Genomic DNA, 18948 nt, shown 5'->3' with positions numbered 1-18948 from the left:
GTATGAAAATTTCGGCGACTGAGCAATAATCGATTGAAAATTATATAATTTTCGCGATAAGAAACATTTTCCGTTTTTCATGTTATGCATCCAATATTGGATACGAAAATATCCTACTGATGGGAAAGAATAATCTTCAGAAGCTTTCCAGCTAATTACACTTGATTGAAAAATTACGAAATCAAATGTATTTGGTCGCTGTGTTCGCCATATAATTAGAAAACATTAAAATAAACTCTTTCGCATGGATGTATTCTTCAATTCCCAGGGAACTGGCAGATTATTTTTTAGCAACGATTAGATCTTTCCGGAATTTTCTCGATGCTGTATGGCATCCAAACGAAAATTCTCGTTTCAGTTTGGCCTGCAAAAAACTTTTCTAAACTCTAATCCATCAAATTTGGAGCCCTGAAAAGGGCTGTTGATTATATGCTAAGCTAATATAGCACCCTCTCCTTGGATTCGATGGGCCAGCTGAATGTCCTTGGGCATGATGTGACGCGTTTTGCGTGGATAGCACACAAATTTGTATCTTCGAATAAGCCTCCTGCAGCGTCATAACCGCGGAACTTTGGTAGCGCAAGTCGGTTTTGAAGTCCTGAGCAATTCCACGATCCAAAAGCTGCAAAGGTAGCTTGCGGATCAGCAATTCGGTCGACTTCCGATAGCGATGAATTTCACGCAAAGTTCCCGGTCGATAGCGATGTGGCTTCTTCACCTATCCTGCGGCTGGTGCGCTTATCCGAGCTGCTTTCGTGTGCCTTATCACTGAAAGACTAACTATCTATCTGCTTGGTCCCAAACAAACGAGTCGTCACGGTGCGAGAGTAGAGTAAGAAATGAACGAAAGCAAAGGAAGCGTCATTTTATAAACCATAAAAGTATAGAATCTAAACCCCACCCTTATTATATTCGTTGCTTACCCTGAGAGAGAAACGAATAACATCGAAGTAAGTATACAGTAATGTATTTGAATCCGGACACTTTGCGTTACATTTAATACCATACCGCAGCCACAACATTTTCTGCATGTTGAATTAATGCGATTGATAAGTAACTATCAAGAAACTATCAGTAACTATTAATCGCATAAATTCAACATGAAAAAAATGTTATGGCTGTGGTATGATATTGAATGTAATGCAAAGTGTCCGGATTCAAAAGCATTACTGTAAAGAAGAGTTAACTCGACTGAAATTTTTTCGGTTCGGCCTGCAAAAACGAAATTATGAGCCCCCGCCGACTGCAGACTGACTTGTCGACCGATAGTTCGGTCGTCTTCTTAATCAGTACGGAGAAAAAAAGTCTGTAGTGTACAGCATAATGCATAGACGTAAGTATGAGCTTCCCCATCTCCAAGTGGGCGCGCTACATACGGATACGAATGATTTCAATAACCTGTTTTCGAAGCTATCATTAAGCTATTGAAACAATTTTTCGACTCAATAAATAGCAATCATATAACTCTTGGACATTTTATCTTTTTTTTTTTTTTTTTTATCTTCGCTTATTTTTTCGTCGGCCTATTTCCGCCACTTTAGTGCCAATCACCGACATCAGGGAGGCGACTCCACCTGTTCCTACCTATCAGACTCAACAACTCATGAGCCGGGCCAACTTCTTTTACTTCCGCTCCGAAGGAAGACGTAACCAGAGATTTTTCGCCTCAGAAAATCCCAACGACGCCAGCTGGGATTGAACCCAGGCCGATCGGATTGTGAGGCTGTTACGCTAACCATACAACCACTGGCGCCGTCATTTTATCTTTTGTATTAAATGATTATCATACTGTTCCGTTGATCCGAAGCAGAATGAATCACGCTTAAAGAAGGAATGGATTTTTTCTTGGAATTCAGTCAGCAGAAATAATGCCCTTTCCCAACAATTAAAAACGACAAACGGTAAACAGTTTCATCAAAGTGATTTTTTCGATATGGGGATATATTCACTACATCATGTCATTTATTTCATATTTTTCATTATGAAATCCATATCCATGGCACCTATCGGTATCGAATTATCATCGACACCACGATTTTCGCTAAATGCTCCTTTCAGTTCGGCCTGTAAAAAAACTTTTCTGAACTCTAATACATCAAATTTGGAGCCCTGAAAAGGGCTGTTGATTATATGCTAAGCTAATATAGCGCGCTCTCCTCGGATACGATGGGCCAGCTGGATGTCCTTGGGCATGATGTGACGCGTTTTGCATGGATAGCACACAAATTGGTATCTTCTAATAAGCCTCCTGCAGCGTCATATTCGCGGAACTTTGGAAGCGCAAGTCGGTTTTGAAGTCCTGAGCAATTCCACGAACCAAATGCTGCAAAGGTAGCTTGCGGATCAGCAATTCGGTCGACTTCTGATAGCGACGAATTTCATGCGAAGTTCCCGGTCGATAGCGATGTGGCTTCTTCACGCTTCCTGCGGCTGATGCGCTTATCCGAGCTGCTTTCGTGGTGCCTTACCACCGAAAGAACTGGCAGATTATTTTTCAGCAACGATGATAGCAACGAGAATTCCGCGCGTGTATGTGTGTGTGGCGGCTGCTCCGATGTTTCAAGCGGAACCGTGGCATCACTCTCCTCCTGATGGATTCCCTTTTGGCCTTAGGTGCACAAACAGGCTCTTGTTGACACCGTTCATCAGCGCATTCATGATAAACGAAATTAGCTTCACAACAACAGCGACAACATGCTCCAATCGCTGTTCAATCATAACTGAGTGGGTTTACGAGCGGCGCTCGCTTATATACCGATTTTTGATTTCAATAACCTGTTTTGAAAGCAATTTTAAGACTATTGAAACAAGTTTTTGGATGAAAAAGTAACAAGTATATGACGCGTAGACATTTTATCTTTCAAATGAAGTGTTTATCATACCATTTCGTTCAGTTGTTTAAGATCTATTAACGCTCAAAATCTCGTTCTCCAGCGTAACGCTTTCGTTCTCGAAACTTTGGTTTTACACCCCGGTATAGAAATGAAAGACGTAGTCCTACGTCAAAACGAACAACGGTTAAATTATTACAATATTTTGGCACAAAAATAATAGAATCGCAATTAAAAATAGGGAATTGGGGTCAAAATTTAAGGTTATATGTATGGTATGAAGTCAAATTTTTGAAAAAAAATATCCAGATCTTTTTTTCTGCATAGAGCTACCCTATTCGGTATTAAATGTATGGTTATCGGTATCCTACCGGTATCATATATAGTTTACAACCTATTCTCATACCTACCAAGTACTTTGAGTATAATTTCATCAAAATCGGTCGAGCCGTTTCGGAGGAGTTCGGCAGTTTATTTATAACACCGTGACACGAGATTTTTATATATATAGATTGTATGTTGTCCAATCAAATTGTGCTCAATTCATGTTTTTATCGTGCAGGTCTCACTACTAACAATTTGTGTAATTGTGGTCCAGGATGTCATAATATCGAGTATGTTGTTTGGTTATGTAAAAATGCAATGAATGAATTTAAATGGCTGCTGATTTAGAAGATCGAAAGGGTATACCCACGTAAATCAGATTATGATAGCTTGAGTAGTCGCGATCTTACAGGGCTATAAAGTTATTACAAATAATGTTCCGGACAACGCGGTAACGAAGGAGATAATGCTATTTTTATCTAAAATATATTTTTGTAGTCACAGATTGATTTGACTCAGGCTTATATTTATGTAGGTCTTAACTATTTAGACTTGTGTTTAAAAATGATACATGATGACTCTTTGTCTTCTTTTGCATGATTGAATGGCTTTAATGGTATTTTTGGGTACATTTTTGAACAGAATGTGGTACCGAATTCTACCACGTTATGTCATTTAACCCGTTTAAAGGATACAAGTACATACAGGAAACGGTTTTTCCAGGGCATCCATTTGATGTATTAGAAGAGAAAAAAATACAGATTTTGAACAATGAAAAACTCAATTTAAATGCTATCACTACACGCAATCACAGTCCTATGTCAAGATCCCGTCCGTGCCCCTAGACCAGTGTTGTTCAACCTTTTTGCCAGAGGGGCCACAAACACAAGTTAGGCATGGTGTCGCGGGCCGCAAAACAAAAATAAATGTACTACGAAATTATAACCGGCGAGAAAAAAAAATTATAAAAATTCAAGAATGAAACTCTTAGTACAAACATTTGGTAGCACTGACAAGAGCCAATGAATGAATGCTTTAACTGAGTGAGGGACACGGACTTTCACCATTATTTATAGATTTTTGTGTATGAGTTCCAAACATCATACACACCAGATGGGCCAACCAGAAGAGCCCACCGGGCCGCAGGTTGAGTATCGCTGCCCTAGACCCATCAACTTTTTATTGGTATGTAAATCATGAAAGACATTCACAACAAAACGAATTCTTAATGTTAATGTTATTTCATGAAAACATCACATGTTTTCTGATTTGGCACCCTTCATGATAGACGTATATTTATGTCAAAATGTCTAATATTCTGCTCATCTAAAGGCAGATGAAAGCTGGCAACCTTGACGCGGCGCACAAATCCTGCGGCAATCAGCAATAATTGTACGGTCGTTGTACTTCCATCATCGTCATCATCACCACTCATGTTACACACCCCGCGTCTTGTGTCACCCGCGAAGGAACCCACTCACGCACACATACACACACACATCAGCATGGAGCACAAGAAGCATGTAAACGCTTTTCCTCACCGCATGGACATCGTGCACTCAACACGCTGAAGCTGAATAGGGCTGCTGCTACTGCTGAATACTACTGAGCTAAAAGAGCCGCGTCCCACCATCCGAAACCACGGCGCGTCAGAATCGAACCGGGTTGGCGGTTTGTTGTCGTAGGCTCTCGGGCAGCGCCTTCAGTCGAGGCTAACTCTCCGGCGAGAGCGCAGTGAAATCATTTTTAATCGCGTGTGTTTTTCGTGCGAGTTGTTTTTTGTGTTCTTTCTTTCGCTCAGTTGTGTTTATGTGTTGATCGGTTTCGCGTTCGCTTACTTCGAACGATCCGTTCGTTCGTTGGCCAGAATTTGTGCAGTGATTGTTGCTGCTGAGGTTGCATTTGTTTATCAGCCGGTTTCGTGTAATATCACCACGGTTCGAGTGACAACAAAACAGCGTGGTGTACGTGGTGTGAATTTCTAATTAGATGAAACGTTTGCATTTTATTGCACATTTAGTGCACTAACCGCTAAGGTGCCGCATTGTTAATGTTCGTTTAAAGTTCGATCGAGCGATCAGAGTGCACTCACGGGATCAATGCGTTGTCCAGATGTGAACTAAATTTAACAGAAATCTTGTGAAGGAGGAGTTTTTATGCGTCTAGGCGCGCACCAGGAGATTATCGATCGCACGTTGGCGGTTGAGAACAACACAGAGAGATAATGGAGGCAGGAAGATGGGATTGAGTTCGAGAGTGCGGATGATCATAGTTGAAGGGCCAATTTAATGAGATAAGTGTTATCAAAGTGGTGATCGAATGAAAAAGCGAATGAATATCAATACATATCGCAAAGTTTAGCATATGAGAAGTTTGACGACTGCAAAAAAAAAACAAGTGCTTAGTTTTGCTGTTTACATAAGAAATCTATTCGCAGCGTATTCGCGCAGTGTTTATACAACGCCAAGAGCCAAGTGTTTTGGAACCCAAACAAGCCGCCATTCGAAGGAGTCGCGATCGTGTGTTGCGGTATCAGTTGCCAAGAAGAAGAGGAAAACAACGTATAAATACATAATAGCGGAGCATAAAGCCTGTTTTCGCCTTATTGTTATCTTGGGCCGGAGAAGATCAAGGGGAGCGAGAGCAGCAGCGATTTATATGCAAAAGCATAGCATAACGAATGTGAAGTGCCGAATTCGCCGTGGTTTGTGGCGATCGGTGAAATAGTGGTTGCGGTGTGTCTTAGGGGGATTTCGGGGGCGCGGAATCGGCGAGACGGCGAAAAAAAAGTCTCCCCAAAGCAATCGAACGATACTGGCGAAGGACGTGACTAAACTTTAAATAAACAAGCTCCGAGGATTACTTCTTCGCAGGCAGACAATTTTTGTCGCTCCGGGATGTAAACTGTGGCGCGAGAGCGAAGGAGAAGTTGAATGATCATTTTTGACACAACGAATAAGACGTAAGTTCATCTTTTGCGTTACTATGTCTCACTCTCGATGGTTATTCATTGCGTTGAGTATTGTTACTTCATACATTGAAATCTATTTCATGTCTTTTACTGTTATTCTCAATAATGCTCTATAATATTTACAAATGAATTATGCTAAATGGGGAAGAAATATAGTAGTAGCGTTCAGATTTTGTTGTTCAATTAAGGATTGGATGAAAACACTCAATTTTTAATGATACCTCTTTATAATTAACCACACAATACATAAATTGTGAATAAAGGCGACCATTTGCCTTGGTGTTTGGGGACATAACAATTATCTTGGTTCCAGACTTCCGCGATACAAAATCATTCATCCATCATAATATCATTCAATTTCGCTCTTCTAGCCGATGTTTTTGTTACTATCCTTATATTGTTTATTAAATTATTAAATTTATTAACCCTTGCAAGTTAGCGAACCAATGCTGCGAGAAGATCATCGATTCCTGATCACGTCGATATCTTTTAGTACTATATTTTAGTATCGAACATTTTCCCCATTCTGGAATTCTACGAATTTCAGAAATGAGATAAACATAGCTTCTCGAACAACTTGTGGCCAATGTGGGCCCTAACTGTGGGCTGACAAATTTCCTTCTACGGGTATTTTCATTTTTTCTAGAATTTACCTTCAGTGTGACGATTCGAATAATTCCACAAAATTCCATGTACCATATATGTACCGGAAATTACACCTGACAGATTTTTCAATGGCGCTACCTGGTGCCTCGGGGTGAAACTGAACTTCGGTGGTACTGGAAATATCCTCAATATCCAATTTTCCTGGAAATATCCTCATTCTGTAGCTTGTAAGCTACATAATCCATCCATCCTCTGTGAATTATTTTTGAGTACATGTCACACAGTGGTCCCTCAGAAATTCTAGGTGGCATTAAATAGAAAAATGAACAACAATGCCTGACCAAATGAATAGTCTAGTTTCGTTCTATAACCTTCACGGCATCTAGTATCACATATGGCAACAGTGTCCGTGACGATTTTTGTTGCGATAACGACGTGGCAACGTAGTGTTTGATACAGTGAACCAGTGTAGCGATAAACTCGCATATTTTTCAAGCTTTGCACAAGTGCTACAAAATACGTTAAAAAATAATGTGATAGTGTTCTGGATAGAGAATTTTATACTGATTTCGAATTTGTATTCCGTTTTTAGTTTAAAAAAAAATTGAAGCTGTGAAATGAATGTTTGAAAGTAAGTAAATTTTCTACATTGAATTTATACAAAAGTAGACCTACAAAAAATTCTCTAAATACCTCCAAAGTTTTTTACAACAAAATGTCTTCCTTAGGGTCCCCTCTACACTTTTCCTTTATGACCTCTGGCCACTTTCGACCATTTTGCGAAAAAATGCCAAAAATATTTTGATACCTCACACGTGTTTTTCGATTTTTTTTAAATTTATCCCCTCCCCTGCACCCACTTTTGGGTTTTGGGTAAAAATAATATTGAAAACGTTTTCAGGAAGTTTGAAAAGATATATTTAGACACCCCATACGTGTTTTTTCCGAAAACTTCAAATTTTACCCTCTCCCCCAGCCCTTGCTTTGGAATTCATAACCAAAATGACTCGAAAATAGATTCAGCACCTTCGAAAACCCCCCGTACACCAAATTTCAAGACATTTCCATTCATTTTTCTATTAAATGCCACCTAGAATTTCTGGGGGACCACTGTGTTTCAGCTTCTATAAGTTTTCAATGAGCATTACAATTGTCTTCACGCGAATACCTATTTTTCATTGAGGACCGGTCATTCATACTCAAGCTTTTACTGTTATTTTATTCTGGCGCATGTCAGCATATTCTAGAAGTTTTCTGTCAGGATCTTGAATCTCCTTGACTCGCACATTCTTCCTCTTTCGTCTTCAATTTAAGACCGTTTCGTCTTCAAATAAAGCCGTATTCAAGGGTTTGTAGACCACTCTTCGAACTTAGGAGGACAACGTGCTTTTGATGAGAACTGATGAAGTAATTTTGTTGTTTCGCAGTTTCAACTCATAACATGTGCTCCTGAGCCACATAAGTGCGATGGTAAAATAATTGACGCAAACTCAATGGAGTGCTCATTATAATGTTGTGAAATCAATTTATGCGAACTACGATGGGCCGATCACAGCCATTGAAATTTTGTAAGATCTTTCCGAGAATTCGAATGCTAGATCAAGTGCATGGCTCTTTCGTTCAACAGCTTAGGTTTTCACTTTCCTGTGTTATCTGTACTTCTGGCGCGATGTACTATGTGAAGAAGATCTAACGCAGAACTATTTACAAACCAAAGGATTTTCTCTGAGTAACGTTGCGACCAGACCCAATGCACTAGTAATATTTCCTGTTGCCGAAAGACATAGAAAGGTTTCCATTGAGTGTTAAAAGAGCGATAAAAATCGTCAAAACGAGTAGCAGAAATTTTTAAATCAATTCAAGCAAGATATATGTTAGCAGTATCTGATAACTAACTAAAAACATTGACACTGACAAACTGACAAATTTCTACGACGAAGTTTCGGACATGGACATTTGAAAGCAGGTATTATCCTGGCCGATGCCAATTATTAGACTTCATTAAAAGTTACAGGTTACAGTTCATCGTGAAATGCGGCTTCTAAGAAACGCTTCATAATTTTACAATGAGCTTGATGGGAATGATGGACCTATCCCGCAATGAATTTGGCGAGCAAATCATCTCAGATTTGATAACAAGATTTGGTTGGAGAGGAGACACCCAAACCACCCGCCTCGAGTGTCACCCAGTCACGCTGCGACACTGAACTGACTTTAAGGGTGGGTTTAGACTAGTGATATATTCATGTGAAGAAATATGATGAGATTTATAGAAATCGCATCAACCGTTTACACTAGCGAGAACTTCTATAATGAATATAATCATATTTTCAATGAATTTATTCACCTGAAGTAGAACTGCATCCAACTTTAGTGATTTCTCACCAGTGAGAAATTCACAAGCGTTTACATATGCTGAATTTATTCAAGTTATAAATACCTCGAATAAGTGTATCATATTTATTCTCACCCGTTTACACCTATTTTCACGTGAATAAACCCATCTATAGCTATAGATCTCCCTAATGTAAACCCGCCATAAGACAAGAAAGAATCATCAATCAACCTACTTCAACTACTTCTACAAAACCACACAAATCATCCGTCCTTTCCAGTGCCATAAAAACCTTCAACTAAAGGGTGTGTCACATCAAATTGCATCACGGAAAAAACGCTGTAGAAATTCGCCCAGTAGACCGATCCTTTTGAAAATTTTAGACAGTAAAATAAAAACTATTAAACAACTTTTGGCATTTTCTTTTTATTCATACTTCGAGCCCAAGCCCATATGCTCGCACCTTCCTCTTTACCCCGTCCATAAGGTTCTGTACAACGTCAGGTTGTAGTTTTTTTTGAACAGAAATCCATTTTCTCTTGAAGTCCGCCTCCGATTTGACAACTTTTGGGTTCTTCCGGAGGGCCTGCTTCATAATCGCCCAATATTTCTCTATTGGGCGAAGCTCCGGCGCGTTGGGCGGGTTCATTTCCTTTGGCACAAAGGTGACCCCGTTGGCTTCGTACCATTCCAACACGTCCTTTGAATAGTGGCACGAAGCGAGATCCGACCAGAAGATGGTCGGGCCCTCGTGCTGCTTCAATAGTGGTAGTAAGCGCTTCTGTAGGCACTCCTTAAGGTAAACCTGCCCGTTTACCGTGCCGGTCATCACGAAGGGGGCGCTCCGCTTTCCGCAAGAGCAGATCGCTTGCCACACCATGTACTTTTTGGCAAACTTGGATAGTTTCTGCTTGCGAATCTCCTCCGGAATGCTGAATTTGTCCTCTGCGGAGAAGAACAACAGGCCCGGCAGCTGACGAAAGTCCGCTTTGACGTAGGTTTCGTCGTCCATTACCAGGCAATGCGGCTTCGTCAGCATTTCGGTGTATAGCTTCCGGGCTCGCGTCTTCCCCACCATGTTTTGCCTTTCGTCGCGGTTAGGAGCCTTCTGAACCTTGTATGTACGCAGCCCCTCCCGCTGCTTGGTCCGCTGGACGAATGAACTTGACAAATTCAGCTTATTGGCGACATCCCGGACCGAACTTCTCGGATCACGTCTAAACTGCTTAACTACGCGCTTGTGATCTTTTTCACTGACGGAGCATCCATTTTTGCCGTTCTTCACCTTCCGGTCGATGGTTAGGTTCTCGAAGTATCGTTTTAGTACTCTGCTGACCGTGGATTGGACGATTCCCAGCATCTTACCGATGTCCCGATGTGACAACTCCGGATTCTCGAAATGAGTGCACAGGATTAATTCACGACGCTCTATTTCGTTCGACGACATTTTTCCAAATTTACGAAAAATTTACAGTGAAGCATGGCCAACGTGATCTATACACTCTTATCTGATTATAAGCGAGAGCTGAAGATATAATTCCTAAAAATTAATTTTGTACAGCGTTTTTTCCGTGATGCAATTTGATGTGACACACCCTTTATGAAGATATTCCTCAATTTTCGATGCATTCTAATATAATTAATAATAAATGTATTTTTCCTATATTTAGCCGAATAATCATTACTGTTAATAATTTATAAAAATCACACTATCTATTCAATAGATATTAATAGTGAAAAGTGGGCCGAAAGCGTGTTATGAGTTTTTTGTTATTTTAGTTCAATTGAAAAATGCATTACGTCAATTTATGTGAATAAACAGATGTTTTGTTAACCATTCATTCTGGCTACTATGTTCGAAGTCTTACCTCACGGACCTGACAACGGTCGAAACGATAGATTTATTTCCGTTGGTGGACAGATCCTGTGAATGCAAAAAGAAAAAACAGGAAGTGGGTTATATATATGGTATAACCGCAAGGGTGACGTAGGACTATCGTTGATTTAGAGATCATTTGTTTGAAGTTGAATCTGAATTCATTCTGAATGAATGAATATTTGGAGAACTTCGAAAACGAGAGCGTTACGTTGGAGGCACAAGGTTTTATGCATCCAATATTGGATACGGAAATATCCTACTGATGGGGAAGAATAATCTTCAGAAGCTATCCTGTTAATTGCGATTGATTGAAAAATCACAAAACCAAATGTCACAGTGTTTCATGGATAGAAAACATTAAAATAAACTCTTTCACATGAATGTAATTTTAAATTCCCAGAGGAACTGGCAGATTATTTTCAGTAACGATTAGATATTTCCACATTTTCCTCGATACTGGAAGCCCACCAGTGGTTAATGCCAACTCGATAACCACCTGTTAATAGCACTTGATTGAAACATATTTGGTCACAGTGTAACATGGATAGAAAACATTCAATTAAACTCTTTCACATGAATATATTTTGAAAATTCCCAAAGGAACTGGCAGATTATTTTCAGTAACGATTAGATATTTCCACATTTTCCTCGATACTGGAAGCCCACCAGTGGTTAATGCCAACTCGATAACCACCTGTTAATAGCACTTGATTGAAACATATTTGGTCACAGTGTTACATGGATAGAAAACATTCAATTAAACTCTTTCACATGAATATATTTTGAAAATTCCCAAAGGAACTGGCAGATTATTTTCCAGCAATGATTAGATCTTTCCGGAACTTTCTCGATGTTGAATGGCATCCTAACGGAAAGAGTTCTGCGCGTGTATGTGTCGATCCTTCGCCGTCCACCTCCTCCAGCACGTTAGGCAACGATGTTGTCTTGTCGATGTCCTCACGAAAAATGAATGTGTCTCACCACCAGAATATCGCTTAAGTATGCTTTTTGTGTGTGATTGAATCGAGAGAAGGTGTGGTTTACGATGGCAATTTGGAAGGCAAACTAGAGGGGAATGAACTCTCTGAGCTCGGAACTTTCGGCGACTGAGCAATAATCGATTGCGGGCGCATACAATATTGGATACGGAAATATCCTACTGATGGGGAAGAATAATCTTCTGAAGCTATCCTGTTAATTGCGATTGATTGAAAAACCACAAAACCAAATGTATTTGGTCACAGTGTAACATGGATAGAAAACATTCAATTAAACTCTTTCACATGAATATATTTTGAAAATTCCCAAAGGAACTGGCAGATTATTTTCAGTAACGATTAGATATTTCCACATTTTCCTCGATACTGGAAGCCCACCAGTGGTTAATGCCAACTCGATAACCACCTGTTAATAGCCGCGCGTGTATGTGTGTGTAGCGATGTCTTCCCAGGGAACCGTTTGTGGCATCACTCTCCTCCTGATAGATTCCCTTCTGGCCTAGGGTGCACAAACAGGCTCTTGGTGACACCGTTCATCCGCGCTTTCATGATAAATAAAGAGCTTCACCGCAACAGCGACAACATGCTCCAATCGCTGTTCAATTAGAACTGAGTGGATTTCCGAGCGCCGCTCGCTTATATACCGATTGGTGATTTCAATAGCCTGTTTTGAAAGCAATTTTAAGACTATTGAAACAAGTTTTTGGATCAAAAAGTAACAAGTATATAACGCGTAGACATTTTATCTTTCGAATGAAGTGTTTATCATACCATTTCGTTCAGTTGTTTAGGAGCTATTAACGCTCAAAATCTCGGTCTCCGGCGTAACGCTTTCGTTTTCGAAACTTTGATTTTACACCCCGGTATAGAAATGAAAGACGTAGTCCTACGTCAAAAAATTGAAGGAAAATTCTGCAGTGTCCGGAAGAGGTGCCCTAGATTTGCTGCAGCTGTCTTGTGGAAGAAGCTAAGAGTGCCGATCGCGTGCCAAGATGTGACACCATAACCGGCTGTTCTGGTTGTGCTGGTTGTTCTGGTTTGACGCGACAAGGGAGAGAGGGCTCCCAGTTTAAGGTCCATTTTGAAGCAACTTCTTACGACAAAATTTGAAAAAATCATTTCGATAGAATTATTCTCGAATTCAATAGTCTTGTATTGAGATGTTCGTCAATAAATGTTAAGATAGCCCGGGATTTTCTCACATGCATAAATAGCACACAAAGGCAGTGAACGGCATGTACATTTGACGACTATCCGATATCCGAGCTATCAATTTCAGCATGTGCATTCTAGGGTTTTTCTACTCCTATTATCCAAGCAGCGCAGCCCGACGCGATCCGGTAAGGAATATTGTCCTCAGAATGTCGCATTTTGCTAGGCGCGGAAATTTGAGTCCAACTATACGAAACTGGTCAATTATCACACTATAAATACATTTATCACAGCTTTGTTCTGTTTTCATTCATGCCAAGATAGTGATTTCGTAGTCCAACGTCAACTTTTTTTTCAAATACGTCTCAGAAATATGTCTAGGGTTATATATATAGGGTTCAAATATCTTATCATTGATTGGAAATCGTAGAATAATGATAGGCTTTGCTAGTGATAACTAATAGCATTTATCGTACAATTGTGCCTCAAAGTTCAGAAATAGAACTTAAGGCGATTTAGATATAGAGAATATACAGGTTACTCAGTGTAAATGTAAGGTGTCTTAGAGGATCATTTTTGGGGAAAAAATCCTTCTATGCATATGGTCAAACCCCAACCATGACAGAGTTATTGAAATTTTCGTGATAGGCAAACTGACTCTAATTTAAAAAGTACTTAAATTTTACTTACAAGGAGTGAAATTGAAAAATAAAATAAAAGAGATAACAGTATGATGTCAAAGAACGAATTGTAGAGCGGTTTAAGGACTTCAATTAGGTTGATAGTTTTCTCATGGATCAGTTAAAGAGTTTGTGTATAGGCAAGACTTGGTAAGAGATTACTCTCTCGTTTCGGTTCTAGAACTCTTGTGATTTCACACCTCTAGATTACTATTTGTGGAGTGAGGTAAAATCTCTCGTCTCTTCTAACGGCGCTTACGTATAAACCAGCAAAGTTTGAGGTCCTGGAAGACACTACTACACGGGTCATTGATTAGATTCTAGCCGAAATACGAGTATTTAGTTGTGCAAAATTGAACTTTTCGTGTGGACGCATATTGAGGAAGTATTCCAGTGTGAATTTCGGACGCTTTTACGAGCTCTGAACAAATAGAACAAATAATTTTTATGTCATTCATTATTTTATTATTTGTTTAATAATTTGACAATAATACAAAATATTAAAACGAAAATAAAAAAATACAAAATTAAAAAAAAATATGCTGTTACAGTAGGGTTTAAAAAACAGTGCCTAGCTTACACGATTTCAGTTCTTTTCGTAATCCGGAACAAAAAAAAAGATTTCTGATTAACAAAGACGACCCAATGGTATGGACAAGACAAAAAAAATGTTTTTAGACAAAATGGCGCCCATTTGAAGACCAAATTGTTTTTTGCACGTTTTTCTGACGATTCCAGTTTTTTTTAAACATTTTTTCATTGGTTCAAGCGACTGAGAGATTAATACAGATGTATATGCTATATGCTAGCTTGAAAAAAGTAGTTTAGAGAAAAAAACGCGTTTAAGATTTTGAGTAAAGGTGGTACAAGATTACTTACTGCGCCTCTAATAAAACCATAATCCGATAAATAATGGGAAATTCGAAAAATCCTTTCAAGGGCACAATTTTGGGTGTTCAAATTTCAGAAATATAATATTAAAAAAAATTAACAATTTCTTCATTATTTCCAGACTAAAATAGACCCTCTAGCGTAGTCGCGGTCAGCATTTGCATGGAATTATCTTCAAGAAGTAAATTAGAAACAATAATTTATCGGTTCAGACGAAACAAATTAACACACTTTCGGGAATTTTAGTGTTTGTTTCGTTTTGTAAGATAGCCATTCTGATGTTCCTAGTTGATAGGATACTGACGTTCCGTCAAAATGTATTTTCTTGTTTTATCCTAGTGCTTCAATTATTTTAGATTTAGACTATTTTATTCTAAGTTCTTTTATTATGCACTAGCTGACCCGGCAAACTTCGTCAAGCCCAAAATTTGTTTTTTTTATCAATACCTTCGAACATTCACGTTTTCTTACTAAGGGCAAGTTCATGAGTCCAATCGCAGAACTGTTAATTGATTGATCTTCTAATCGACCCCGTTGAATTTACCTTTTACAAAAACAAAAATCCTAGTATTTCTACCAAAACTCATCATTATAATATCAGATTGTTTCCAGACACAATTCTCGTTCAAGATTTTTCAACCACTTGCAAATAACATGTTTTTCCGTTTCATGGAATAAATGTTTGATACAGAAAATATAATAGAATAAAGACAGACTTCTCCCTTCTTCTCCCCTTAGAGAGGGGAGAGGAGTGCCTATTCACCATAGAAACGTTTCGTGCCCCCTAAAATATTATGATGCCAAATCTGGCTCCATTTGCTTGATTAGTTTTCGAGTTATGCAGAAATTTGTTTTTCATTTGTTTGACAGCCAACCCTAAGAGGGGGGGAGGAGTGTCGAATCACCATAGAAACATTCATTGCATCCTTAAACCTTCACATGCCAAATTTGGTTTCGTTTGCTTGATTAGTTCTCGAGTTATGCAGACATTTGTGTTTCATTTGTATGGCAGCCCACTCCCTCCTCAGAGAGACGGGAGGAGTGTCTAACCACCGCAAAAACATTTATTGCACCCTAAAACCTTCACATGCCAAATTTGGTTTCATTTGAATGATTTATTCTCGACTAATGTAGAAATTTGTTTTTCATTTGTATGGTAGACCCCCCCCCCCCCCCCTAAGAGAGGGGAGGAGGAGTATCTAACCACCGTAAAATCATTGATTGCACCATAGAACCTCCACATGCCAAATGTGGTTTCATTTGCTTGGTTAATTCTCGAGTAATGTAGAAATTTGAGTTTCATTCGTCTGTAAAAGGTGTCCGAAGGAATATTAAAGTCAAATAGGTCGAACGCATCATTGAAACGGTCTGACATAAAACGAACAGGATTGTGCAACGCATAGTCCTTCAAGATACAAAAAGTTTCTGGTACGAAGAATACGTACGGCGCATACATATTAATTTGCTCCAACAGTGCAGGGCAGTCGATTTCTCCGGTCAAAAGTTAGGCGACAAACATAGCCTGAGCGTTGAAACGTCTCCTTTCCAGCGTCTCCACTCCCAAGAGTTGGCAACGAGCCTCGTACGGTGGCAAGTTTAGTGGATCCCGCCACGGAAGATTTCGGAGAGCATGTCGCGCAAATTTCCGCTGAATAGACTCAATCCTACAAATCCAGTTAGTTTTAAAAGGGGAACCAGACAACTGCGCTAAACTCCAGTATAGATCGAACTAGCGAGCAGTATAGAGATCGCAGACAGTGTGGATCACGGAATTCGCTCGTAATTTCAAGAACGAATCCCAACTGCCGGTTGGCTTTAGCGATAATTTCTTTGAAGTGCAGTCGGAAACTGAGCGCATTATCAAGGGTCACTCCAAGGTCAAGGTTATGGCTCACTCGCGACAGAACTTGGCCAGAAATGGAGTAATTAAACACAGTTGGTTTGAGCTTCCGGTGAAACTAAATAGTGCTGCATTTCGAGATACTGAGCGACATCATATTTCTCAAACACCATTCTCCAAAGCGGTTGACCAGATCCTGAAGCCTATGGCAATCTAGTACGTTCCTGATTGCCATATAAATTTTCACATCATCAGCATAGAATAAGCGGCACCCAGTTGGAAGTATCAAGGACACTTCGTTGATGTATAATGAGAACAACAATGGACCTAGGTTGCTTCCTTGAGGCACTCCCGAAGGATTAGAGAAGTCGCAGATTGTGCAGGTCCGATTTTGACACACATCTGTCTATCTTTCAGATACGAGTTCAACCGTGTCGTGAGCCTTGATGAAATCCCGAGTTTGTTCAACCTTGCAGAAGGATTTTGTGATCCACGCGGTCGAAAGCAGCCTTGAGATCCGTATACACTGCGTCCACCTGTGTACCTTGCTCCACATTGCGCAGACAAATGGAAACAAAGTAGACCAAACTGGTTGCGACAGACTTTTTTGGGAAGAAACCGTGCTGATTCAATGACAGATAGTTCTTGCAACAGGAAAACACAGCATCAATGATTTCGAAAACTTTCGAACAGGCGCAAAGCTATGTTATTCCTCAGTAGTTTTCTATGTTACGTTATGAATCACTCGAAGACGGTTCGGCAGACAATCGATAACACTCCACGATTCGAATTGACATAAGATCAAATAAAAATAGTTCAACATCACGTCAAAAATAAAACGCTTGAAACTCAGATGTTTTGTGTTTCGACCTTGACCACAAATCTTCGTAAAGTATACTTATGATTTGCTCAAATTTAATAACTTATTTGGAGCACGCAGCCATTAACGTTCACACAACTCGAAATGTGTTCTTTGGCATTCAATTACAGTATAGTATTGTGAATCTATGTACGCGATTCCAGTACTCACACTCCGTTGATTACAGTTTTTTCTCGCCATCCTTCCGAACTTGTCCAATTATTTCCATCCAATCATCCGCACGCCGTAAGCGATCTGTTGCTCTGTTGCTCCCGAACGGCCATTGATCTCCGACCGATGCGTTGCCGGGTTCCATTCAGTTGATCATTCGCTATTTATTTACTTTTTTTGGTCCAATACTTTGCGCGCGCACACGACTTTTGCGTTGTCATCCTGCCAGTGAACGGAGACGCAAGGAGATGAGGAAAAAAAAGAACATGATGCCCGTTTAATAAATCTGTTCGCATCAATCCGCGCGCGCATATATTCGCAACCCCGAGCAAAGTCGAGGCTAAATTTCGAGCCGTCTTTTGCGTTCCTTTGGTTTCGTTTCGTTCTTCGTTTCGAACTTTATCTCCTTCTCTTCTCAAGCGAGGCTCGATCTGAGCAACGATTTTTGGTTTTTGCTCGTCGCGTACGTTTTGTATGATTTTTCGACGAGATATCGCACTTTTAGTTTCGGCAATGATAGAGCGAATGACGCGATAGTCATCTCACAGCCAAACGAATGCGTTTTTTTACCATCTTGCAATGGATCTCCCCAATGGCTTACCGAAGGTTTATATCCTCTTTAGAGTGAATCGTTTCGTTTGTGGTGATATCAGAGCTAAAATCATCATCAACGTGTTCCAAACCGAATCCAAACTGAACAATAAAAACAAGAGCCAACGAACTGAAACTTCCGCGATTGTGAGGATTCATGCAATTGCTTCATTAGATCAAAACCAAAACAGGGGTCCGTACTATAAATCTCCGCTGGTTACCAGATCCGGCTATGGCCAGATGACCTTCAGATCAGCATTGGGGAGGGGTGTGCTTAATTAATAGCACGGGGATTCGCCTTAACTACTGTCTACGGAAAACGCCGAAGGCCAACCTTGCTTCTCGACTTCGCTGATCTGTTCCTGGAAACTAAGTATGCATAAGCAATCTCGGAATGGGAGAGACTCTGCAGGCAAGGGTCGGAAACCCGTGTGTTTGTTTTTTTGGTTTTGTCTGTAATTTATATTATAAAACATTCTGGCTGTTGATGAATGGTGCATTTCGGTGGAATCGCCTTTACCAACAGGTAGCGTATTCTAATTGTTTCGGAAATTGTTGCATTTGAGAGAATTCATTGCTATGAGATGTTTTTCTTCTGTGGAACATTTCAAAGAATCAATTATCATTTAAAAATAAAAATGATTTGGTGTCCAATGTTACAATTTAACTCAAGAACGGATCAGCGGACTTGAATGATTCTTTTTTGTTCGATTGTTTGGTAGTGAGTATTGGACAATTTCGATTGAATCGAAGATTGATGTTATCAAAATGATGCTCCAAGACCAAAATTTCAGGAATCACTTTTTGTTATGTTCTTCTG

General features: G+C 39.7%; 1 protein-coding gene across 3 annotated transcripts in view; it reads left to right on the top strand.

Annotated features, from left to right (window-relative positions):
- Window positions 1-4850: 4850 nt before the first annotated feature.
- Window positions 4851-18948, top strand: part of LOC129775480 (semaphorin-5A) — a 398666-nt gene continuing 384568 nt past the window's right edge. For 2 of the 3 annotated variants that reach the window (XM_055780273.1, XM_055780272.1), the window contains exon 1: window positions 4851-6117. The gene's annotated coding sequence lies outside the window, so the exon portion shown is untranslated. The remainder of the gene's footprint in view (window positions 6118-18948) is intronic. The other variant, XM_055780269.1, reaches the window with a different exon arrangement.

Source organism: Toxorhynchites rutilus, chromosome 3, assembly GCF_029784135.1.
Source record: "Toxorhynchites rutilus septentrionalis strain SRP chromosome 3, ASM2978413v1, whole genome shotgun sequence".
Classification (NCBI taxonomy): domain Eukaryota; kingdom Metazoa; phylum Arthropoda; class Insecta; order Diptera; family Culicidae; genus Toxorhynchites; species Toxorhynchites rutilus.
The sequence above is the reverse complement of the archived record's forward strand: the minus strand, read 5'-3'. Positions and strand labels throughout refer to the sequence as shown.